Below are 27780 nucleotides of genomic sequence, written 5' to 3' on the forward strand. Positions count from 1 at the left end.
CCATGTCTCCAAGTGTCCTTCCACTGCGATGTTTGCTATAGGTACTCCTACAGCCTTTCATGTTCGCACTACGCTTACTTGGGTATTGGATTCTGGGGCCAATGATCATATGATCGGTGAGTTTTCTGGTTTATTCTCTCCTGTCTCTACTACCACTCAGATTGTATGTCTTGCTAATGGGTCTATTTCACATGTCCAACATAAGGGTGATGTGTTCTTGTTGTCTAATATTACACTTACTGTTGTCTTACATGTGCCCCGTTTTGCTTATAATCTTTTCTCTGCTAGTCGCTTTGCTAAAAACCTTCATTGTGATGTTATTTTCTTACCTACTCATTGCTTATTACAAGACCTGACTTCGAAGAAAATTTTTGGCGGGGGGTTTGAGCGCGACGGGCTATACTACTTCGGGGACCCAACACCTTTCCATCTTACCACTACTGGCCTACAAGCAGCTGTGTTACCTAAGTCGTCTTCCTATGTGTTTTCTTTTCAGACTTTAGCCTTGTGGCATGCTCGTTTAAGACATGCAAACTTTAATTATTTAGGTTTACTTTTTCCGTCACTTAATAAAGCTTGCAAGGATCATCAGTTTCATTGTGTTGTTTGTGAACTGTCTAAACATACTCGTACTTCTTATATTCCTCGCATGTATCACGCCTCCTGTATGTTTGACCTTATTCACTCTAATATCTAGGGTCCTTTTCATCTTTTGGCTTTTTATGGGCATCGCTATTATGTGACTTTCATAGATGACCATTCTAGGTGTACTTGGGTTTATTTGCTTAAAAAGAAGTCTGATATGCTTTCACTTTTTATTCAATTTCTACAAATGGTCAAAACCCAATTCCACATTGTTGTATGGAATATTCGTTCTGATAATAAGGGGGGGTACATCTCTGATGCATTTCACTCCCAACTAAATCAGCAGGGAATTTTGCAGCAACTCATTTGTACTTACACCCCTGAACAAAATCGGATTGCTGAACGTAAAAACCATCATATTATGTTTGTTGTCCGATGTCTTCTTTGTTGGATGATTGTTCCTAAATCCTACTGGCATATAGCTGTGCTTACTACTGTTTACCTCATTAATCAGACACCTAGTCGAATTCTTCACGGGTTGGCCCCTTTTCAGTTACTTCGTCCAGATACCGTGTTATTTCCTTTTCTGCATCGTGTGTTGGGTTGTACTTGTTTTGTTCAGGATCGTAGTCTTACTCGGACCAAGTTAGATAACAAGTCTCTTAAATGCATCTTCTTGGGATATTCAGCTCTCTCTTAAGACTATAGGGGCTATGATCTGTTGTCTCGTTATTTTTATCATTCTATGGATGTCACATTTTGTGAAGATATGTCATTTTTTCTATTCTAACCTTGTGTTTTAGGATTCTGCCTCGAGTGCACCGCCTCCTATTGTGTCACTGTAGACGCGCCCTCGGGCCTCATGCTGCAGTTCGGACTCAATTTGTGTCACGGTCCTTAATCTGAACTAAAGAGTCCAAATCCGGCAAATCGTTTTGAGAAACAGATTTTTGAAAAGAAGTGCCAAACATGGACTGCTTTGCCAGATACAGAGTCACCACCTAAATATTTTTTATGGAGAATTTAGGAAACCCTGACTCGGTGCCAAAGGCCACGTGTCCGTCATCACCAAAGTTGCCTCGGCTCGGGAGCTTGGGTACGATTGGGGAAGGTCAGCTATGAGCACCCCCTCTCGCCCGATCCGAAGATCGGCCTCTACTAACCATGATATCCAGTTTTGAAAATGTTATGTGTTCTTATTCCATTTATTAGCCTAGAATTACTATGTTATGCGCGTAGCGAACAAGTATAGACCAAATTGCCTAAATTGGAACAAAACATTGCATGTTCGTTTTGAAGATGGTTTGCTACTCGCAAGTAGGCTAAAATGGAGGTTTTGCCACCCTCGAGTGGGCTTTAGAAAAGATGGTTTTGCCACTATCTAGTGGGCTTAAAACTCACGGTTTTAATGCATTATTCCAATTTAGGTAATTCAACCTTCATCCACAGGCATTCAAGCAGTTATATCACATAAGTAGCTAGCCTCATGGTAATCATGCTGTTATGGCAACACTCACACGCATGCGGTATGCTAAAGCATAAATGCTTACCAAGTACTCCAAGCCAAAACAAGAACATGTTAGAAATCATGCATGATCTAAGTCCATGTTTAAATGCCTAATGCAACGCATACGGGATGTCACTACAGTAGGCTCGACTAGTCTATAAATGACATGTGAAAATGCATAAGTAGCATGTATTCAAGTTAGATTTGAAATACTTATGCAGTTAGTATGATGCGCCGAGCCTGGTGCATGCAAGACTAATGAATGATGCACGCATGCATAGCATAAGGTATGCTAAAGTAAACATGTCCTAGTACTAACCATCAAAGCAGGTAAGTAAAAGGGAGAAAGAAGTAGGGGTTAGAAGACATGCACACACGCACCCACACTTATTACAGATTTGCCCTTGCTCGGAGGGACCGAAAGAATAATACAAGTTAATTAACCTACAAGCTAATTAAATATTATAGACTAATTAATTAATTAACAAATTAACTAATCTAATGAAAGCAGTAAATGGCCACGGGAAGAGGGCCCAATGCAATGCGCGCTCGGCTCCTCTCGGAAAGTCACTGTCATGCACAAGTTGCCTCTGCTTTGACTGTTCTGCTTCTCTGAAAATTGCACAACTCCTAAGGTTGCTTTTCTGAGTGTTTTGGAACACCACCGGCTGAGTGGGATCATCACCGACCATTTAGAATGGTCATCGGCTAAACATTATACTCTCGGCCAAACACTCTTTGCCGGTCGGCACTAAACACTGCCGGCTGGCCAAATCTTCTTGCAAAAACTAGTTTGACAGCAGCAGAGGACAAAACATGGCATGGCAATGCATTTCAAGCAATGTATGCACCAATCACACCTCTTATCATATTTATGACTCAAAGGGATATGGTCTTCAATTCTCGGACCACCAATCGCGCACTTCCATGCATGATGGCCCAAAAAAATCAAGTGTGCATTTTGATATGGAATGTAATGCATATAATCAAACAAATTAAACTCAACCTCTATCATACTCACTTCAAGAGGTCAAGCATGCATACTCATGCAATGCCATCCTAAGCATGTGAACTAGCATACAACATGGCAATGCAATGCGAATATACAAGTATGCAAGCAAACCTACAGGGTGAGCACACAATCAAGCAAAGGGGATGGACTTAAACTAATTTAGGATGGCTCGCAAGCATGTCAAAATCAGTGGTCAAAGTGCTCAAACATGAGGACCAACACGCACATACACATGCACATGTTAGTGGGCCGACACTTAAACATCAAAAGGCAACTCTCAAGCACGCTTGAAAGAGACTAAACATAGACTAAGGGCATGCAATGTAAGCTCTGAAAACCATGCTAATGATGGTGCCAAACCAACTTAACCAAGACAAACATAGCGTGCAATTGGTCCGAGTACTTGAAGCTAGTCAAGGAGACTGGAACCATGGCCAAGCCAACCAAGCCTCACAAGGCCAAGAGGGCTTAAAACAGGTTCAAGGTAGGCCTAGACCATGCAAAGGGAACACCTAGATGGTATCCAAGTGGCTTAAACATGGAAGCATGCAAAAGAGGCTAAACATGGAGCATACAACACAAGCTTTTAAGGCATTAAAGAGGCATCGAAGGCAAGCACACAAGCATGTTATAAGGACTGAAATAACATGGTAAGTGGTTCCAAACCACTAAAACAATGCAAGTAATGCATGCTAGAGAGGCCAAAACTTAAGGCATTCAAGAGGGATTGCATGGTAGCTGTACAAAGCAAGACATGAATGACTCAAATGACCTAAAACAGTCCCTTAGCACATCAAAATATGCATGTAAGCTTCACAAAGCTAAGCCTAAATCATGCTAGAACAAGGGTCTACACTTAAAGCATGTTAAGGCAAAAATGTGGCATTACAAGACATGTATGCAAGGCATGCAAGGTGTGTCCAAACCAACATACAACAATGTTATATTATGACATAATAAGCATGAAAATCAGTCAAGGCATGGTCAATACACACTCAAACTATATGCTCCCTCAAGAGGCTAAAAATGGCCCTTTTCAAGGACAACAAGGAGAGGGGGTGGCCCTCTCCTTCCTAGGACCTCAAGGCACCATCCTCATCACTAAAATCCCTCAAGATTTCAATGGTGAGGAGGCCCAAACACAATGGTCCCAGAGCTTAACCGAAATGGCACAAAACAAGGGCCAAACAAGCCTTAAGAGGGGTCAAACAACCCCAAAGCTTAAAACACCCTTAACAAACTATTTAGAGCACTCAAAAACAAGAATTTTCTATGTTATATGTTAATCTCAAAAATAGATTCAAGATAGGCTAAAAAGCTTTGCAAAAAAGGGGTAAAAAGGGACAAAAGTCTTTCCCTTGTAGCACAGCAGCAAATCAGCAACTTTTGGACCAAAAAAGGGCTTCAAATCACCCCAAGAATCACCTTCAAGGATCTCAACTCAATAAGGGGAGTAGAGAGCTAGGTGTTTGTATGCAAAAGTGCAAAGAAAATGCACTTTTGAGCACAAACAAGCCCTAAACCTTAAAGAGAGACAGAAAATGTAGAGAGAGAGAGAGATTTTTTGCTCCAAGTTCTATATCTCTTCCTTTCTCTCCTCTTGTATATCCCCTCTCTCTTGAGAGAGCTTGATTGATACAGATATATCAATCTGCAGCCCCCTCAGAAGTCCCACGTCCAGGCATGGGCTGGGGTATGGCCTGGAATGACAGCTGCCAGCTGTCTGCAGAAATATCTGTTGAAAACCACATTTGGCCGGCCGGCCATCAAAGTGGCCGACCGGCAGTCAAATTGGCCGGCCGGCCATCACATTTGCCTGATGGCAACATAACACAGCCGGTGGCCTCAAGCCATGGCCGGTGGAGTGTGGGGATGTCCCAAAAGCCATTCCCTGCCCTCCAAAGCAAAAACACAAGTGTTTGGTGAAAAACCAGACACAAAACGATTGAGTCGAGAGATCCTGAGGCAAGGCGCGTAGCCGAGGCCTTCGGGAACTCAAGATGAACACAAACATAGATGATCACCGAGTGTTCAAGTGGTGACGTCCAAGTCTTGAGGACGATCAAAAATGGGGTGTCTATAGTTGCCCCTCTTTGACAGAACTCAAAAGTCATAACAATGACGGGATTGAATGTCAAAGCCCAGAGACGACCCATTTTTGACAAGGCCGAAGACTTAGACAAACGTGCAAGGCAAACAAGATATGCGCCCGAGGGCAGGGGCAAAATGCAAGACAATGCACAAAGCCGAACATAACTTATGATCATACAAAGAAAGCTGCAACGAAGCATAACATGTGACAGTTTTAAGCTAGCATATACCAAACTACACTACGATGCAGAAAGGATGTAAGAGAATTATGTAATTCTCGATACGTCTCACTCGGAGAATACAATACCTGCGCGGTTCGTCTGGTTGCACCAGCCTCCAATAAACCGTATATACAATATCGGGCCTGGAAAGAAAGCAAACTTAACAGGTACAGATGTCGTTAGCAATATGCAAAATGATGCAAAATGATATGCGATATACAAAACTATGTATAGTAATCCAGATGAAAATGCAATGCAATTGAATCATAATCAAATCATGAGCGGTTCAAAACCACACAAATGTCAAATAGATTGATGGAAGTAACAAGTCCGCCTACCATAGAAAAGGTGCCGCAACCCTCAAACCAACATACCAACGTGGAATAGGCGCGTACACATGCAGAACTATGAGTGATGTAGACAGACACAAGAACAAGTAATTGGGTGGAATGACATAGGTGGGGAAATGACCCGCTGAAGGAAGACCAATGATCCTAATGCTGGATGCAAAAATTACACTACAATGTAATACATATAATGGATATGGCAAGCAGCCAAACCAAATCTTGCCGAGGAAAGGCATGGACACACACAAACCACGTCTAACATAGAACGGTCATATAGAACTATGAGTGTATAGACGTAAAAAGTATGGGCACATACCAGACCAAGCTCAACATGGAAAGGCGCATGCCCTAGATGGAGGTGATGCAATGAATGCATGCAAGCTACAATGCAACATATACAAATATGCAATGGAATGGAATATTTATAATGGATAACGCACGCGGGCGAAACCAGATCTTGCCTAGGAAAGGCATGTACTCGAACAAACCGCATCTAACACAGAAACGGTGCCGCAACCCTCAAACCAACATACCAGCGTGAAATAGGCGCGTACACATGCAGAACTGTGCTTTGATGTGAAAAGTGTTGGCACATACCAGACCAAGCTCAACATGGAAAGGCGCAAGCCATAGGTGGGGGTGATGTAGTGAATGCATGCAAGCTACAATGCATTATTTACAAATATGCAATGGATGGGCGTAAATGCAATATTTACTGTAAAATGCATGACATATGCATTATTTACAGTGGCATGTGTGACATATGCACTATTTACAATGATACATGACATATGCATTTTTTGCAATGATGCATGACATATGCACTTTTTACAATGATGCATGACATACGCATTTTTTGCAATGATGCATGACACATGCACTTTTTGTTTTTGAAATGCAAATGCGTGATGATGCATGATTTTGAAATGCACGACAACGTGCGGCTTTTGAGATGCATGACAATGCAGATGATGTAAGTGCGTGACAACGCACGTCTTTTGATATGCATGACAATGCCGATGATGTAAGTGCGTGACAACACACATCTTTTGATATGCATGACAATGCATGTGAACCCGAATGCGCAATCACGCGCGTCGTTTGAAATGCATCACAATGCAACCGAGCGGGTTTAAGGTCTCGCCAGACCGGGCAAATACATGAATTTTGTTATTTTGAATGCATGATTATGCATGATTATGACATGCGTGACAACGCGCGGTGTGTGTGCAATGACGTGACAGAAGTGACGCAAAATCAACGCACGTTCACGATAGAGCGTTGTAATGTAACCCACGTGGGGCAACTTTCGAACCTTGTAAGAGATAAAAAGGATACCAAAAAGATACACCTCGCACGAATTCGAGTGCCACGCACAGAAGACACGGTCCGAGGTTGAAACGGAGGCCGGTTGAGCTTCGGAAATGCCTTTTCTTGTACTATCTTGAACAATAAAGGTTCCAAACCACGGATCTAACCCAAACAAGTTTGTAGGAGGCTCACCGGCCAAAAGGGGCAGTCACCGGCTGTCCACCGGCCGCAAAAACACATCACTGACCAAAAATGTGGCCGGCTGGCCAAAAATATAGCCGACCGGCCAAAAATACCTGATTCGGGGCAATTTTGACTTTTCGCCTTGGGTCTTTTAAAATAGGGTTTCACACCCTATTTCTTTCATTCCCCCCTAGCCGAAATTACATTCCCTCTCTCTAGAAGATTTTCCTCCCTTTCTTTGTCTATTTTCTCACGTTTTACGCCCGTTCCATCGTTTGATTCGCGAAGTTTATCGCGTTTCGAACACTTTGAACCGAACATTTCTTTGTTTCGGTGTCTCCTTTGCTATTTCCACCTCTTGGGGTTTGTTTCCCCTAAGTTTTTCTTGATTTCCGTGCCTTTTCTGCACCTCGACCTTTCCGGCCATTTTTCGCCCTCCCGGGGTTGACTTTTCGGTTGACCTTTCACATTCTCATCCGGTTTCCACTTTTCCGGCCGTCTTCACACCACTTTTGACATGGCAGATGATATTCCACGGGGCGGGACTCCCCCGGATCACAAGATGGACCCAGAGGCCGAGCTCCTCCCCTTGAGCGTCTGCCCGTTCGACTCAGCGACCTACCGACCGGCGATTCACGTGCTTCCTCCCGACGGACTTCGTCAGTTCCGGGATTTTGCGAGAGGTGTGCCACCAGAGCTGCTTCTGCGTGAGCCCGAGACGCACTTTTCATACAGCGCTTCCGAGGTATAGTCTCCCCCGTTTCATTTTTCGCAATGTAAAACACTTAACTGCCATAGTTGATTCTGCTCTTTAACTGCTTAACAAAGATACACTGATGCACTGTATACTGTAGTTAACTGTGAACACACTTGCAACTGTTATTTGTTTGAATCTGAACGCGTGCACACACACTGCACTCGCTCTGAACCACTCAAATACACTGACACATCAGTCACTGTAGTTCACTACGAGCACACTGGCACCCGATATCTGTTTGAATCTGGAAAATGTGCACACATGCTGTATCTACAACAAACCATGCAAACACACTGACACATCACATGTTGTAATTCACTACCAAATCTGAATGCTTTTCAAAACTGTACTTTAGCGTTTCTTCGCAACTATTTTGCTTTTAACAGGGAGATTCTCATACTGTCCGCGGGTACGGAAATGTTGCCGCCCGGGATTGGTACATGGAGTTACCGGACGCAGTCCGTCGCATTGTTGACCAAGCCGGATTTGGCGCATTCTACAGGGGACTCTCGCGCCTTACGGCGAGCAGGCCTCTCCTTGCCGCTCTGGTGGAGAGGTGGTGGGACACCACCGACTCTTTCCACTTCTCCGTCGCGGGAGACATGACGATGACTCCCTATGATTTCTCGATGCTCACAGGCATCGGGGTAGGGGGTGATCCGATCCCCTTCGACACCAACATGGACGAGTGAGAGGCTGCTCAGATCTACCTGCTCGGTGAGGTGCCGCCTCTCGCACATCCCGGCTTCGTTCGATATTCATGGTTCGAGGTCCAGTTTAGAGTCCAACCAGCCATAGTCGAGGAGGCTCCGATGACTCAGGAGGCGGTGGAGCGATATGCGCGCAGCTTTCTCATGTTCCTGCTGGGGACGACTATTTTCGCCGACCGGGCGAACACTGTGCCCCTCTGCCTGCTTAGCGCTCTCGTGGACGTCACCCGGATCTTGCGCTATGACTGGGGTGGCGCTGCCTTGGCCACTCTGTACGGGTACATGAGCTCAGCTTCCCGTGGCAGTGGGCAGTTGCTCGGAGGCTATTGGCACGCTTGGGAGGTACATTTTCCTTTTTCTGTTTTACATTTTCTGTACTCTATATACTGCACACACTGTAATTTCTGTTTCATGCTGATCATATACTGCACACACGGCACACACATATACCCTGCTTTACACTGACTGTACACTGCATACACCGTACACTCTGCTCAACACACTGCACAGTACACGGTCCTGCAATTTCTGCTTTATTTTGCGTTCTGCTTTATCTGATAATCCTGTTGGTATTTGCTCTGCAGTTGTGGGTCTACGCCTACTTCCCGAGGCTCGCCCCAATGCCGGACGTAAAGACCCCTCTTGTCGTCCCATTTTCGCGTCGTTTTGACGTGAGGTGCGTGCGGAGGCCCCGTGAGACATTCATCTTTTTCCGCCGCTACTTCGACACTATTACCCCCGCAGAGGTATGTTCAACTTTTAGAGTTTTATTTAAGCTTCGCTTTACACGGTATTTTCAATAATAGTAGATAACAATCTGTATTTCATTTTCAGATCACCTGGCAGCCTTGGGCTCCACTGCCAGCCGTGACTCGGGATCGGTTTGCCGGTGCAGAGGAGACTGCACGTTTTTGGATTTTGCGGGAGGGCCCGGTCTGTCGGGCTTGGTACTTGGGTGAGCATTTCCTACGCCAGATCCTGGGCTTACCAGAGCAAATAGTTCCGGGTCCGCCGCCTACCCACATGGGGGACACCGAGAGATTCACCGCCGAGGAGATGGCCGATTACATGATTGGCTGGGACGCGGAGGACTTCAGGGGTGAGGGCGATTTCAGAGAGTACGTCCAGACCTACATTATGCGGCCTCTAAGCAGTGGCCGTCTGTAGACACCCCATTTTTGACCGACCTTAAGACTCAGACGTCACCGATTGAGTGCTTGGTGATGTTGCATAATGTGCTCGTTCAGAAGTTTCAGAGTCGCGGCCGTGAGCCCTGCCTCCGGACTTCCGAACCTTCTTCTGTGCCTTGTCTCGGTTTGCGAACCAGACTCGATTTTCTCTGTTTCTTTTCCTGAGGGGAGGGAGAGGTCCCGTAGACCATCTCTCAATGTCCGTAGGCTGCATTTGGTGGCCGTAGGCCATTTTGCCCATTTCGGAGTCCGGTTCCCGGTTTTCGGGACCGTTGGCCGTGTGCCTCGGTTCGAGACCGCTTAACCATCTCCTTTTGCTCCGGTTTTTGGCATACATCTTATTTAATCCCTTTTGAGGGACACTGGGGTCTGAGAAACCCACTTCGTGGCCGAACACCACTTTTGGTGTTTAACAGCCCATTTTCGGGACCCCGAACTACGTGTTTTGGTCCCCGAGCATTCGTTTTGCAACGGTTTTCGTTCATTTTTGGCAGGTACCTCTGTTTTATCACCGGGGAGGTCACTGAAGGGTGGGAGGCCAGCAATTGTTGCAGCAACCAGTTATACATCCTCCGACGCCCTCCGGCGCCCGTTTTTCGTACTTCCGGGCTAATGTTGAACACCTTGGGCCCATTTTCTCGAACTTTGAACCACATATTTGTGATGTACACACATGAGAGGACCCTAAAAGTTCATGACCGGCCATTAATTCAACTTGACCCTTTTGACCCCCTCCTTCCGGGCTAATGTTGAACCCCTTGGACCCTTTTTCTCGAACTTTGAACCACATATTTGTGATGTACACACATGAGAGGACCCTAAAAGTTCATGGCCGGCCAGTAATTCAAATTGACCCGTTTGAACCCCTCTTTCCGATCTAATGTTGAACCCCTTGGACCCACTTTCTTGGACTTTTAACCACATGGTTGTGTTGTACACACATATGAGTACCTCACCAGTTGGTGGCCGGCCAGAAAATATGATTGAACCTTTTGACCCCTAGCCGGCCGGCTAGGGGGTGTGGCCGGCCGGCCACCTGCAACAAAAGTACCAGGCCGGCCTGCTTCCTTGCACTGTACACTTTACAGCTGTGGAGCTGTTTCCCCCAGACAAGATCTTTATCTGGGGGATATTTCGTGGGGGAATATTACTCTCCTTTTCCCCCACCTTTACACCCCTTCTTTGGCCTATATAGCAAGCAAGCCTTGTAGTATTTTGGGGTTAGAAAAACTCTCCTTCAAGCCTCCATACACAACTCCATCTTCATCCTTCTCAATTCTTTGAAAAACCCTAAGTCCCTAACCATCATTCCTTCTACACCACCAAGCTCTACCACCACCACCTCATTTCCAGCAACAAGGAAGGTTTCTCAAAGGCCAAAGAAGCTGCAAATTCATCCAAGAAGCAACAAAAGTTTGAGTCTTCAAGGGTAAGTAATACTTTTACCCTTTTGACCCTTTTTCTTGATCTATTTCTAAGCCCCACTTGCTTTTTGTTTCAAGCTCCGGCCCTAACTGAAAAGGGCCCTCTTTTGAGCTCATCTTCACTTTTCATTAAGGGCTCAACACTGTTTGAGCCCTCCATAATACACTTGCTTCATTGATCCTCTTATATGTCATAATTTTGCATGCTATTTTTGGTCCATGAGAAATTTATTTTAGAGCATGTTGTAAACTGACATTAGGCTTATTTTGAGCCCCTCTTAAACATTGGAGAATGGCTCAACATTGTTTGGTGCCTCCATGTGTCACTTGTAGTTATATCCCTTATTTGGCCCTATTTTTGCATAAATTGGTAGTCCCCTTTTCTTCTGTTTTTGGACCTTGGTCCGAACTGAAAGTGGCCTTATTTTGGCCTATACTTCATGTTTCATTAACATTTTTTTTCTTTTTGATGATTATTTTGTATACTTCATGTTATAGCCATTTTTGAGCCTTATTTTGCATCACATTTCTATCATATTTGTATACTGATTTGAGGTCTGCCATATACTGTAAATATTCATATTTTTGGTCCCTCTTCAGTGTTGTAGAAGGAAATGTTTAAGTTTGGGTTTTTCTTATATCACTTGCTTCATTACCCCTCTTTTGGCCCCTATTCTTGCATGCCATTTTTGCCATACCTATGCTTGCTGTTTGGCCATGTTTATAACTGTGAAAGTGCCTTTTTTGGGACTGTATAGCTTCTGTCTTTGCATTGCATGTCCATATTGTGCATGTTTGGCATAGCTATAGGCCATTTCGGGTGCCTAATGTTGCATTTCGGGACAATTCCTTGCATTTGGTATCATTTCGCTTCATTTCGGGACTGTTTTCCCCCATATTTTGTTGCTGAAATTCTGTTAGAATGATTTCCATCCATTTCATGTCATTTCATTGCATTCCGCCATCGCCTCGGTTTGCGTGCCCGTGTGCACGCATTTCGAGGCACCTCATTTTTATCTACCGGCATCCTATGTGAGTGTGGCTGAGGCTCACTCATGTTGGTATAAGCCCATTTGTCATTTCCATGTCATTTCATCACATTCCGCCATCACCTCGGTTTGCGTGCCCATGTGCACGCATTTCGAGGCACCTCATTTTTATCTACCGGCATCCTATGTGAGTGTGGCTGAGGCTCACTCATGTTGGTATAAGCCCATATCATGTTTCCATGTCATTTGCATTGCGTATGCCATTGCCTCGGTTTGCGTGCCCGTGTGCGCGCATTTCGAGGCATCTCATTTTCATAGCATTTTACCATTGCCTCGGTTTGCGTGCCCCGTGTGCACGCATTTCGAGGCATCTCATTGTCATTTGCATTTACCATTTCCTCGATTTGCGTGCCCGTGTGCATGCATTTCGAGGCATCTCATTTTCATAGCATTTTACCATTGCCTCGGTTTGCGTATCCGTGTGCACGCATTTCGAGGCATCTCATTTTCATAACATTTTACCATTGCCTCGGTTTGCGTGCCCGTGTGCACGCATTTTGAGGCATCTCATTTTCATTGCATTTACCATTGCCTCGGTTTGCGTGCCCGTATTGCCTCGGTTTGCGTGCCTGTGTACACGCATTTCGAGGCATCTCATTTTCATTTACATTTACCATTGCCTCGGTTTGCGTGCCTGTGTGCATGCATTTCGAGGCATTTTATTTCCATAGCATTGTATATGTTTGGATTGTATCTTAGTTGCATTTCACGCATATCATGCATATTGCATCATGTCCGGAATAAGAGTTAGCCCGGGCACGGGAAACGAGATGCATTTCGTACTCCGAGTGACGGAATGTGTCTCAATTCCCCAGTCACCGACGCTCCGGATTATCCATGATGGAGTTAGGTTTTAGCTGCAGTTTCATGTGCATTCATTCTATATTGAGTTGTGCATTTCGATTCCTCAGCCATCATGCCTCGGTATGCGTGATTGGTGGCATGAGGATCGAGACATGCATATATCTGTACAAATACATTGCTATGCCCCTTTCCTGCTCTCTGTTGCAGCAAAATCAGGAATCAGCAACTTTTTGGGGCTTGGCACGCATTTCAAGAACAGATGTAAACAGAGGCTAATTGGGGCATTCCGGTGGATTTCCGCGCAAGACAATCCGGACATGCATCATCCATCAGAAGCAAGGCAGTCCCTGGCTTGCATGCCAATTTTATCTGCTTTCTTAGTTAATTCATTAATTAATTAAGATTCTGTAATATTTTGGACTGTAATATTCTTTTATTCAGGACTGTAATATTTGAACTGTATTATTTATTCGGACCCTCCGAGTGAGGGCACAACTGTAATAAGTGTGCGTGAGTGTGATGTATGTCTTCCAACCCCACGTCTTTCTCCCTTTTATTTATCCGCTTTTGATGGTTAGATTAGGGCATATTTCAATTAGCATACAGTACGACAGCATGTTTGCATTCATTCATCAGTTTTGCATGCACCGGGCTCGGCGCATCATACTAACTGCATTGTACTTTCAATTTCAAAGTTGAATACATGTTAGCTGTAGCATTCCATATGCCATCTTAGAATAGCCGAGCCTGCTATAGTTGCATTTTGCATCTGTTGCATTAGGCATTTCTGTATAATTAGGATCATGCATGATTTCTAATGAGTTTCTATTTTGGCTTGGAGTACTCGGTAAGCTTTATGCTTTAGCATCCTTGCATGCGTGTGAGTGCTGCCATGAATAGCATGCTTACCATGAGGCTATGTGCTTATCTGATATACCTGCCTGAATGCCTGTGGGTGAAGGTTGGGTTATCTGAATTGGAATGAATCATCAAATGTTTCAAGCCTACCTGTGGGTAGCAAACTATTTTCAAAAACAAGCATGAAATGTTTTGTTCCAATCTGGGCGACCCGGTCTATACTTATATGCTGTGAGCATCACATAGTAACCTAGGCAAATAACCGGAATAAGAACTCACAATATTTTCAAAAATTGATATCATGGTTAGTAGAGGCCGGTCTATAACCGGGCGAGCGGGGGTGCTCGCGAAGTGACCTTCCCCAATCGTACCCAAGTTCCCGAGCCGAGGCAACTTTGGTGATGACGGACACGTGGCCTTTTGGCACCGAGTCAGGGTTTCCTAAATTTCCCAAAATAAAATATTTAGGTGGCGACTCTGTATCTGGCAAAGCAGTCCATGTTTGGCACTACTTTTTCAAAAATCAGTTTCTCAAAATGATTTGCCGGATTTGGACTCTTTGGTTCAGATTAGGAACCGTGACATTCAAGAGTCCGAGCTGTAGTGACCCCAAAAGAACAGAACGGGAGCTAACCCTCCCGGGGCGTTCGGGGGACGTCTACACCGTCGAGCTGAGAGAGGGAGATCGATGGTGCCAGCAGCTGGAGCTGGAGCTAGGGCAGGGACGTCGAGGACAGCTCGTGTCCGTGGCAGGAGCGGAGCTCGGAGGGGTCGGGGGGTTAGCTGGCCAGCGCTACCCACGATGATGACATGCCGAGGGCAGGGTGGGGTGACGTACCAGATCCCCTTTGCTCATCTTCCGGCTGACCATGAGTTGGTCGGTTTCCATGACTTGCCTCCAGTATGTATTACTACATTTTATGCATCTTGTATTGGCATTTCATTTCAGTTTATTTTGATATTCCGTAGAATACTGATGTATTTGATACTTTTGCAGGCTTCTTCCGAGTATACCCGGCAGTCCTTGGAGCTGAATGCCTCCATGATGGGGGTGTTGTAGCGGACTTTCGACCTCCTGGCCCTCTACAGCATTCCGGTATGTTCTTCTGATCACGGTCTCAAACCATACTCATAAGTTGCTTCACATAATCTAGTGCACAACACAACACTTGATAAGCTGCTCACGTCATTCATACACTGTACTCATACACCGCATTCGGCACTGATAAACTGCTCATGGCATTTGCGCACTGTATTGCATTCTGCACTGATAAACTGCTCACAATATTCACACACTGTACTGCATTCTGCACTGATAAACTGCTCACGGCATACACACACTGTACTCATACACTACATTCTGCACTGATAAACTGTTCACAGCATTCACACACTGTACTCATACACTGCATTTTGCACTGATAAACTGTTCACGGCATACTAATGTGTTTGCCTCTTATACTTTTCAGCCTCCTTTCTAGATTCCCACTGTGGGAGGTGTTCTAGCCAGGCCTTCTGTTCATGCCGGAGGAGATGGAGAGGGCAGAGTATTCCCCCGCACCAAGGCGGGGCGCACTCACATCGGGAGTAGCTCGCGGGCTCCAGTCCCTAATGACGATGACGAGGAGTCGGAGGCGGAGGCGGAGGCAGAGTCATCGGAGGAGGAGACCGGAGACGGCTCGGACTCGGACTCAGATGACAGCGCTGATGATGTTCCTGGACCTTCGTCCAGGAAGTGGACGAGGACGGACCCCTAGACCCACGGCCTTTTGTCATTGATACAGACTTTTGCTGTTTTTTCTTTTTCTTTTTCTTTTGTACTTTTTGCTAGTAGCTAGAGTACCTTGTACTGCTGCAGGCTGATTTTTGTTTCCAAAACCATGTATTTGAAAAAGATGATGAAATGAAATGAACTTTTTGTCTGAAAAAGTGTTGCATTTGTACATTTCATATATTGCATCGCATTGCATCATGTTGCACCTCAATGTAAATGAAATTGATCTGTTGTCTGAAAATTGAACACTTGCATTGTAATAATCAGATAACGAACCAGCCAATAGCAAAACAACCCATACCAACCACTGCACATTCTGAATACTCGGCTCATACTCTACTGGGGATTAATCTGCATAGAGCTCATAACACAGTACTTGGTTCATTTTGCACATAGCGGATCCTGAATAAACTGCCCAAATCTGACAAGACGGACCATGAAGGTTGAATCTACTGACGTTGAAGCACACTCAAATGCGATCTGAAATCTAGAAGCTTCAAAGAGGCCCAGGTTTTCCTGTTCACACTTATCAGGGGTGGACCCTGCAGTTGTATAAAAGAACCAAATCATGTTTTTGCACAAATGTGGAGAATGACACAGCATTCTGAGCACAAAATGATTAATTTTTGAAATTAAAGAAAAGGGGTCTCAACCGGGTATTGAGCCTACAACTGAACTCAGCGAGAAAGACTCAACAGCGAAAATCAAAAGGTAAACTACCTGAACACAACGAGACACACTTGGAAAAGACTCAAAACAAAGGTTGAAGTAAACAAAACAAAAGACACAACATACCGACGTGCATAAAAAAGAGACTTTAAATCACAAGGAGCCAGTTCCTCCGGACATTATCTCCCACCCTTTCTTATTTATGATTCTCACATCAGTTGGCCCTCAGGCTTGGTTTTTCTCTCAAAACCCTTTGGCTCGCTTTTTCTCTCAACTTACACCTCTCTATTCTTTATTCTCTCATTTTTTTTTATCCCTCCCCGGGGGTGTTTAATGGATGAATGGGAAGTTGTGGGTTCATGCCCAACATGGTTAGCTCACGGCTGTTTCTTCCGGTGGTGCATGGTTGATGCCCCAAGTAAGGGAACGGAGTACCTTGATCCCTTCAGATTCGTGCTTCGCACTTGGTTCGATAACTCATTGTTCGGAGGTTGAGAGAGCTTTCAGCCCTTTAATAACAGCTCGAGTTGTGCCCTGCTTGGCAAGTATGTTGGCGATGGGGAAAGACAGAACACCTGACTCAACTGTGCCCTTACTTCATTGTTTTGACCATTTTTTTGTTTTGGTTTTCTACTAAAACAATTTTGACCAATTAGGAGAGTTAGATTAACACACTTGTTCGATTTTTGATTTGAAAATTATGCAAGTCAGGCCATGAGCACTGAAAATTTTCCTTTTTTGGGTCCAAAACGGTCTAAGTTTTGGAGAAATGAAATAGTTTTCGAGAAAATAGTCAACCTCAGTAAAAATTTTCAAAAACTATTTTCGCAAACGACCGCCGCTCAACGAGCGCGGAGCTTACTTTCGAGATGCGTAACCTTGGATCGAAGGCAATGGAAAATTGCCCCTTGTTTGAAGGACGCTGCACGGTAACGGAAAGTTACCCCTAGTTTGAACGGGGACTCATGGCAACTGAAAGTTGCCCCTTGTCTGGATGATGCCGCAGCATATTGCAAACAGTCCTCACTAGTGATGATCCCGACCGAACTTTCTCGGATACAGAGAAGACGAAGATGGTCAAAACCAATATATGGACACAGTCACTTTCAAGGTGTTAGGGGCTGGACGTCGGGATAAAGTTGCCTATGTATCCGGTTGTTACAACTGAACTATCGGATTCGGGGAGGGCAAGAATAATCAAAACCATTACATGGACTGAGGCGCTATGAAAACGTTGGGGGTTAGACTTCAGGATGAAGTTGCCTACGTATCCCAAACATGGGAATCAAGCCTTACGTAGTTCCGGTTAAGGTACACTCGGGTATTTCGACCTTCACTTTTTAGGCTCTAACTTTTGCCAAGGCGCCCGATGCGGGTTTTCGACCTTGCGAGCTTTTCTTTCCTTTTTCTTTCTTTCTTCCCTTTCTTTTTTTTTTCTCTCTTTTATATACTTTATATTTTTTTTCTTTTTTTGTATTTTTCTCTGTTTTGTATATTTTTTCTTTTGCTCTAACTTTTGCCTGGGTCACCCTTCCGGGTTTTCGGCCCAGCGAGCCGCTCAAAGGGTAAAAGTGTAACAAGTCCATACCAAATGGTTTTAGTGTTTTGAAGCCATCCGTATCCAGGAGAGTGGTTGTTGCATTGACTTACTAAAGGACCCATCTTCGGCTCTTTGGGCAAATCGGACATTTTTGCCCCTAGTTTGGAGGGGTGATTCTATTCTAACTTTACAGGCTCCTTCTGATGAGATCTGATCTTCTTGATCTGGCTTTGGTGCCTCTTGTTCGAGGGCTGCTTCCAATTTGGCCACATAGGCCTCTCTTGATGGTTGATCGTTGAACACTCCGAATTGTGGTTCAAGGTTTTAAAGCAAGGGCTCAAGTCTTGAGGCTGAGAGCAATCCTAAGCTGCACAATCTCAAGAGCGATTCCACACAAGTCTTCGCAGGACCGCGCAAAACATTTTGTTTTTGAAAGTTTTTTAAAGAAGCAACAAATCGCTTGCGCTGAAGATAGTGTGGAACCAGTCTGGATCAAGCCAGGGTCCTTCTCAGTACTCACGCTGACAAGCATGATTTCAATCATTAAGGGCTTAGCACGCCTCTCTTTCTCTCAATTTGATCAAAGTTTGCAAAACCTGAGGAATTCCTTCCTCTTTGTTTTCACCGCAGTGTTCAAAAAAGTTTTGAAAAACTTAGGTCAATGCAATGATTTTCAAGGGCACAAGAGAACAGGTGGAATGTACTGCTGTTCTATTCAAGTCCCCTGGCACAACTAAGTCAGAATAGTAGTAAGCATGGAAACATGATAGCCGCAGCTGTTTCATTCAGATTCCCTGGTTGCAACTGGCTCCACGATAGAGACAGACTCAAAAGAAAAGCAAAAGGATAATTACAAAACAAAACGATGTTCGAGGCGACAATTCCGGAATCACCAGACATTCTATACAAAGGGGACTAACTCGCTATAACAAGACAGACCCATGAGTAAAAGGACTGACTCAAGACAATGAGACAGACTCAAAACAAAACAAAAGACTGACTCGACACACAAGCCAGGATTTACAAACTAGCATTTGCAGATGCTCCAAAAATGCGTGCCAAACGCCACATCCAAAATACACCGAGTGCCGCCCGCAGGTGGTCCAACCCCCTGATCACAAATTTGCAGTATCCTCAAAGTCCAATAGCTCAGTGGTAACAGACTTTGCTGAGGTAGGCGGGAGGATGACCTCATTGTCGATTAAATCTTGCACTTCATGACGAAGGCGAAAACAACCATCGGTACTGTGACCGGACTGTTGGTGGTACGCGCAGTACAAGGTAGCATCATGCGAGAGAGGGAGATTCTTCGGAAGGGGCTGAGGCTCGAGGGGTTTAAGATGCCCCCTTTTAGCCAATATTTGAAATGCCCTAGACAGAGGCATGTAGAGGGCATGAAAGGCTCTGCGCCCTCGAGGCAGGTACTTTGAAGTCTGAGGGTTCTTGCTAGACGCACTAGCGAAAGGGTCGGCATGCACTGCCTTGGCTTTCTGATCTTTTCCTGATACAGGGTTACGGATGACAGGGACTGTCTTGGCATGACGGGGCCCATCTCGATTTTTCGCCCGGCTGGACCGCCTTCGGTTGAAGCGGGGAAAGCATCATCCACAGCTTTAGTCATGACTGCGAATACCTGTTGCTTATTCATCTCCCTGGCTTTCAAAGCCTCGGCTGCCCATAGCAGTTGTTCAATGGGATCGGCATCTGCCTTCATTTTGTTCTTGTCTCTGGCCTCAGCCTGATCGGGGGTTCGAGTTACTACATCAGAGCGAAGCCCGGTTGTTGCTGACACATCATTACTATAACTGGAGGCAACCTCTGGTTGGCTGAGCTCGATCACAATCCACCCCAGTAGCGGGGGCTCCTGTGGTATGAAATTCCCGTCATACGGTGCCGCTGATGGCGAAGCCGACATTCCATAGGCCAGATCGGCCACGGATCTCTGGAGGTCGCCTATCATTCCCATCAATTCAAACGTGGTGGGCTCACGAGCCTGATACAACTGGAGGGTCCAGACCGGGTGTGCGACAGGCGACCTGGGTGGATGCGGTACATCGACATTGGTCTCGCTTTGCAGAGTGATTCCTTGGTCTGATGCGGCCGTCATAACCACAATCTCCTCTGAATTCTGCATCATGATAAGTTCGCTGTACTGAACGGTGACTGACGAATCAGATATCTGTCTTGTCTCAGCAAGGAGGAACACTAGCTATTCTGTATCAACTCTCCTGAACCTTGAAAGAGAAAACATGCAGCATTTCAAACCAATCAGAACAGACGGTAGTATAGCTGAATAACTGTACTCTACTACTGATCACTTTTGCCCGAAATCACTGCCCCCAAAATACTGAATCGAATACCCACAGATATAACTGATTCTCATAAACTGACACTGATGCCCTCAGGTCTGATACTCAAACTTGTGAACTGATATGTGTGTTCCCCTGCATAGATACACTCTAAAAACACATAGCAAGTAAAGAGAGCCAAAACACCCCTATGGAGGGGTAGGGTTTCCCTGTCCTATTTTGTCAGGAGCTAGGGTTTCACTATGCACGCAGCAGTTTTCAAATAACCTAACATCGGGTAAGCAACATGTCCTAGTTTGGAATGGTCACTATGGATTTCGATATGCACTGGGTCGAATGGTCGAAAATGGTGCCCCGGTAAAATCGGGGTTTGTGTTCCCATACTGTCAGAGCCCACAACCGGTCAGCCTTATGGCATGCTTTGACAAAATCAAGCCTCCGACAAACCGTTCAGGAATGGCAGATGGCAAACACGGTGTCCTAGGCGCACCAATGCACATGCAATGCAAAGAAACACATAAATGAAATCAAAACAGGGTATCACGAGTTCGAGTCAAGCTCTCTAACTCCCCAGTAGAGTCGCCAGAAACTGTAGACACGCCCTCGGGCCTCATGCTACAGTTCGGACTCAATTTGTGTCACAGTCCTTAATCTGAACCAAAGAGTCCAAATCCGGAAAATCGTTTTGAGAAACAGATTTTTGAAAAGAAGTGCCAAGCATGGACTGCTTTGCCAGATACAAAGTCGCCACCTAAATATTTTTTATGGGGGAATTTAGGAAACCCTGACTCGGTGCCAAAGGCCACGTGTCCGTCATCACCAAAGTTGCCTCGGCTCGGGAGCTTGGGTACGATTGGGGAAGGTCAGCTATGAGCACCCCCTCTCGCCCGATCCGAATCGGCCTCTACTAACCATGATATCCAATTTTGAAAACGTTATGTGTTCTTATTCCATTTATTAGCCTAGAATTACTATATTATGCGCGCAGCAAACAAGTATAGACCAAATCGCCTAAATTGGAACAAAACATTGCATGTTCGTTTTGAAGATGGTTTGCTACTCGCAAGTAGGCTAAAATGGAGGTTTTGCCACCCTCGAGTGGGCTTTAGAAAATATGGTTTTGCCACTATCTAGTGGGCTTAAAACTCACGGTTTTAATGCATTATTCCAATTTAGGTAATTCAACCTCCATCCACAGGCATTCAAGCAGTTATATCACATAAGCAGCTAGCCTCATGTTAATCATGCTGTTATGGCAACACTCACACGCATGCAGTATGCTAAAGCATAAATGCTTACCAAGTACTCCAAGCCAAAACAAGAACATGTTAGAAATCATGCATGATCCAAGTCCATGTTTAAATGCCTAATGCAACGCATACGGGATGTCACTACAGTAGGCTCGACTAGTCTATAAATGACATGTGAAAATGCACAAGTAGCATGTATTCAAGTTAGATTTGAAATACTTATGCAGTTAGTATGATGCGCCGAACTTGGTGCATGCAAGACTAATGAATGATGCACGCATGCATAGCATAAGGTATGCTAAAGTAAACATGTCCTAGTACTAACCATCAAAGCAGGTAAGTAAAAGGGAGAAAGAAGTAGGGGTTGGAAGACATGCACACACGCACCCACACTTATTACAGATTTGCCCTTGCTCGGAGGGACCGAAAGAATAATACAAGTTAATTAACCTACAAGCTAATTAAATATTACAGACCAATTAATTAATTAACAAATTAACTAATCTAATGAAAGCAGTAAATGGCCTCGGGAAGAGGGCCCAATGCAATGCGCGCTCGGCTCCTCTCAGAAAGTCACTGTCATGCACAAGTTGCCTCTGCTTTGACTGTTCTGCTTCTCTGAAAATTGCATAACTCCTAAGGTTGCTTTTCTGAGTGTTTTGGAACACCACCGGCTGAGTGGGATCATCACCAACCATTTAGAATGGTCATCGGCTAAACATTATACTCTCGGCCAAACATTCTTTGCCGGTCGGCACTAAACACTGCCAGCTGGCCAAATCTTCCTGCAAAAACTGGTTTGACAGCAGCAGAGGACAAAACATGGCATGGCAATGCATTTCAAGCAATGTATGCACCAATCACACCTCTTATCATATTTATGACTCAAAGGGATATGGTCTTCGATTCTCGGACCACCAATCGCGCACTTCCATGCATGATGGCCCAAAAAAATCAAGTGTGCATTTTGATATGGAATGTAATGCATATAATCAAACAAATGAAACTCAACCTCTATCATACTCACTTCAAGAGGTCAAGCATGCATACTCATGCAATGCCATCCTAAGCATGTGAACTAGCATACAACATGGCAATGCAATGCGAATATGCAAGTATGCAAGCAAACATACAGGGTGAGCACACAATCAAACAAAGGGGATGGACTTAAACTAATTTAGGATGGCTCGCAAGCATGCCAAAATCAATGGCCAAAGTGCCCAAACATGAGGACCAACACACACATACACATGCACATGTTAATGGGCCGACACTTAAACATCAAAAGGCAACTCTCAAGCACGCTTGGAAGAGACTAAACATGGACTAAGGGCATGCAATGTAAGCTCTGAAAACCATGCTAATGATGGTGTCAAACCAACTTAACCAAGACAAACATAGCGTGCAATTGGTCCGAGTACTTGAAGCTAGTCAAGGAGACTTGAACCATGGCCAAGCCAACCAAGCCTCACAAGGCCAAGAGGGCTTAAAACAGGTTCAAGGTAGGCCTAGACCATGCAAAGGGAACACCTAGATGGTATCCAAGTGGCTTAAACATGGAAGCATGCAAAAGAGGCTAAACATGGAGCATACAACACAAGCTTTTAAGGCATTAAAGGGGCATCGAAGGCAAGCAGACAAGCATGTTATAAGGACTGAAATAACATGGTAAGTGGTTCCAAACCACTAAAACAATGCAAGTAATGCATGCTAGAGAGGCCAAAACTTAAGGCATTCAAGAGGGATTGCATGGTAGCTATACAAAGCAAGACATGAATGACTCAAATGACCTAAAACAGTCCCTTAGCACATCAAAATATGCATGTAAGCTTCACAAAGCTAAGCCTAAATCATGCTAGAACAAGGGTCTACACTTAAAGCATGTTAAGGCAAAAATGTGGCATTACAAGACATGTATGCAAGGCATGCAAGGTGTGTCCATACCAACATACAAGAATGCTATATTATGACATAATAAGCATGAAAATCAGTCAAGGCATGGTCAATACACACTCAAACTGTATGCTCCCTCAAGAGGCTAAAAATGGCCCTTTTTAAGGGCAACAAGGAGAGGGGGTGGCCCTCTCCTTCCTAGGACCTCAAGGCACCATCCTTATCACTGAAATCCCTCAAGATTTCAGTGGTGAGGAGGCCCAAACACAATGGTCCCGGAGCTCAACCGAAATGGCACAAAACAAGGGCCAAACAAGCCTTAAGAGGGGTCAAACAACCCCAAAGCTTAAAACACCCTTAATAAACTATTTAGAGCACTCAAAAACAAGACTTTTCTATGTTATATGTTAAGCTCAAAAATAGATGCAAGATAGGCTAAAAAGCTTTGCAAAAAAGGGATAAAAAGGGACAAAAGTCTTACCCTTGTAGCACAGCAGCAAATCAGTAACTTTTGGACCAAAAAAGGGCTTCAAATCACCCCAAGAATCACCTTCAAGGATCTCAACTCAATAAGGGGAGTAGAGAGCTAGATGTTTGTATGCAAAAGTGCAAACAAAATGCACTTTTGAGCACAAACAAGCCCTAAACCTTAGAGAGAGAGATAGAAAATGTAGAGAGAGAAAGAGATTTTTTGCTCCAAGTTCTATATCTCTTCCTTTCTCTCATCTTGTATATCCCCTCTCTCTTGAGAGAGCTTGATTGATATAGATATATCAATCTGCAGCCCCCTCAGAAGTCCCACGTCCAGGCATGGGCTGGGGTATGGCCTGGAATGATAGCTGCCAGCTGTCTGCAGAAATATCTGTTGAAAACCACATTTGGCCGGCCGGCCATCAAAGTGGCCGACCGGCAGTCAAATTGGCCGGCCGGCCATCACATTTGGCCGATGGCAACATAACACAGCCGGTGGCCTCAATCCATGGCCGGTGGAGTGTGAGGATGTCCCAAAAGCCATTCCTTGCCCTCCAAAGCAAAAAAACAAGTGTTTGGTGCAAAATCAGACACAAAACGGTCGAGTCGAGAGATCCTGAGGCAAGGCGCGTAGCCGAGGCCTCCGGGAACTCCAGACGAACACAAACATGGATGATCACCGAGTGTTCAAGCGGTGACGTCCAAGTTTTGAGGACGGTCAAAAATGGGGTGTCTACAGTCACCGAGTGCTTGCCCTATTCCTATCATTGATTCATTTGCTTTTTCACTATCGCATGTATCTGTAACTTCCAGTCCTCCGCCATTACAAATATACTCTCGTCGCCCTCATGCTCTGCCCTCTCCAGCATCTTTTTCCCCCTTAGGCCCAGGTACTCCATCTACTATTCACTCCCTAGCTCCTTCCCATTATCCAACCCATGAACACCGTCCCCCTAATTGATTTGGTTGGTTTAGTAGTACTAATCACCCTATTTCCCAATTTTTATGTTATGATGGCTTTTCAGCTTCTCATCGGTCTATTCTTGGCAAGCTTGAGTTGGTCTCTATCCCGTGGTCTGTGACTAATGCTGTCCAGAATTCCCAATGGGTTGTAACTCTGCAAATTGAAATGGCTGCTTTGGAGCATAATCACACTTGGGACCTTGTCTCTTTACCTTCTAGTGAGACGACTGTTGGGTGCAAGTGGGTTTTTACTGTCAAATACTTGGCTAATGGTACAGTGGACCGATATAAGGCTCATCTTGTTGCTAAGGGCTTTACCCAGGTTCCTGGCAAGGATTTTGGTGCTATGTTTGCACCGGTTGCTAAATTGACCACTGTTCGTTTGCTTATTTCCTTGGCCGCCTCTTCTTTTTGGCCCCTTCATTAACTTGATGTCAAGAATGCTTTTTAACATGGGGACTTACTTGAGACGATCTACATGGATCCTCTACCCGGGTTTCGGGCTGATGGGGAGTATGCTGCAAGGTCTGTCATCTGCGTAAGTCTCTCCATGGCTTGAAGCAATCTCCTTATGCTTGGTTCTACCGTTTCAGCTCTATTATCCTATCCGTGGATATTATTCACTGTCACTCTGACCATACATGCTTCATTTGTCGTCAGCCCAATGGTTGATGTATTATTTTGTTGGTCTATGTGGATGATATCATCCTTATAGGAGATGACTCCATTGTTATTGCTAAGGTAAAATAGGAGCTTAGTCGAGTATTTGACATCAAGGACTTGGGTCCTTTCAAATATTTCGTGGGGATTGAAGTAGTTCGTTCTCGTAGTCGGATATCATTGTCACAACGGAAGTATATTTTGGATCTTCTACAGGACACGGATATAATGGGGTGCAAGCCTGTATCTACTCCTGTGGATCTAAATTTGAAACTTTCAGCTGAGTCTGGTGAGTTGCTTTCTGATCCATCTTGCTACCAGAGATTGGTAAGACGTTTGATCTATTTGACTAATACACGACCAAATTTGACATTTGCTGTGAGTGTAGTTAGTCAGTCTATGCATTCACCTCGTACTGCTCACCTTGATGTTGTTCACCACATCTTGAGATATCTCAAGTCATGTCGAGGTTTGGGTTTATTCTTCAATGGTGGGATTTAGACAGGATTGTTTTGTTTTACTGATGCAGACTACGCGGGTTCATTGACTGACAAACGTTCCACTTCTGGGGTGTGCACTTTCCTTAGTACCCATCTTCTGTCATAGAAAAGCAAAAAACAAGCGGTTGTTTTTCGATCATCTGTTGAAGCTGAGTACCGAGCCATGGCTCATGGGACATGTGAGTTACTATGGCTTCGGCCCATTCTTACTGAGTTAGGATTTGAGGATAATAATTCCTCTAAGCTATTTTGTGACAATAAGTCTGCCATCTTACTTGCCTTTGACTCTGTGCTTCATGAGCGTACTAAGCATATTGAAGTTGATATTCATTTCATCCGGGAAAAGGTTCGAGCTGGCATTGTATGTCCCTCATTTGTTCCATCTTCTGATCAGACAGCCGACATCTTCACCAAATCTATCGGACCATCCCTACTTCGATCTTCCATTGACAAGCTGGGTTTGGTTAACATCTTTGATCCAGCTTGAGGGGTAGTGTTGGAATACATAATTTTGTATATTTAAGAGATCCCTAGATTTCTATAAATTACGATTATTTAGAGATTTGATTTTTAGAATTTGATTGTGTAATAATTTAATTCATTTTTCTTGTATATCTTGTATTGATTATAAATAGACATAGTCTCACCCAAATTAGGGTAAGCCAATATTGTACAGCTCTCTTCTGGTTTACTTTGGTTTTATTGAATTTCTAACTTTATATATTTGGTAAGTTGTTGGTGAGGTAGAGAGGGTGTGCGATAGGGGTGCGAAAGACAAAGAAGGTGGTGGCAATGCGATGGGGGCATAAATTTGAAAAAAACAAAATAGTTTTAGAGATTGTTTCTTCCTTTCATCCACGGTCCATTTCCAAGACTGATTTTGAAAATGTATTTGTCCTATGTGGTAATTTGGATGGTCTAGATTAATTTAATCCAATGGTCTATTTTTTAACACTTCACCCATCTCAGATTCTAGATGTCTCTCAACCCCTCCCCAACTTTGCCCCTTTCTCCTAGCAACCGCCTCATCAAAGTCTAATTTTGTTGTCTTGGTTTTCTAATTTTTGTTTTCACTATTTTTGTGCCTCTTTCATTACATAATGAGCTTTTCCTTTTTTGGTTTTTTTTCATTTTCCCATTATGCCAACTAATAGATCTCTAAAAACATTACGATCTTCAGCTCAAGCTGTGATGAGATTCTTAGGTGCCCTTATTTTCTAATTTGATTTTGATTTGCTGTTTGTTTACAATTCTATCTTGGGTTTGTTTTTAAACATATGTATTCCTGGCATTATTGTTTATATCATATGAGAGCTCCTTTATTCAGATTTATATTTGTGTGCTCGCTTTTCATTTCTTTTATTTATTCTTTGTTTTGGATTTTGTTGTTAACAATTTAGAGTGAACTTTTTTTTTTGGGTGAATATTTAGAGTGAACTTTGTTGCATTAATATCCTTAATTTGATTTTCTTGTGAAAATTGAATCTTTGAGGACTATTTGAGGATTAAAAATGGAGTGTGAGGCTAATAGTGAGTTTAAGGACATATCAGATATTGATAATTTACGCTTCATTTTGGTTGGGGAGTGCCTTTAGGCACAGGTCATTTGCTAGATTATTTTGATATATTCTTCTTTTGGGTAATGCCTTTTTCTCACAAAAATGCTTATTTTTCTTTCTTTCTTATTTTTTTCTTTTTTTGG

This window comes from Camellia sinensis, chromosome 2 (assembly GCF_055761805.1).
Source record: "Camellia sinensis isolate YWXY chromosome 2, ASM5576180v1, whole genome shotgun sequence".
NCBI lineage: Eukaryota > Viridiplantae > Streptophyta > Magnoliopsida > Ericales > Theaceae > Camellia > Camellia sinensis.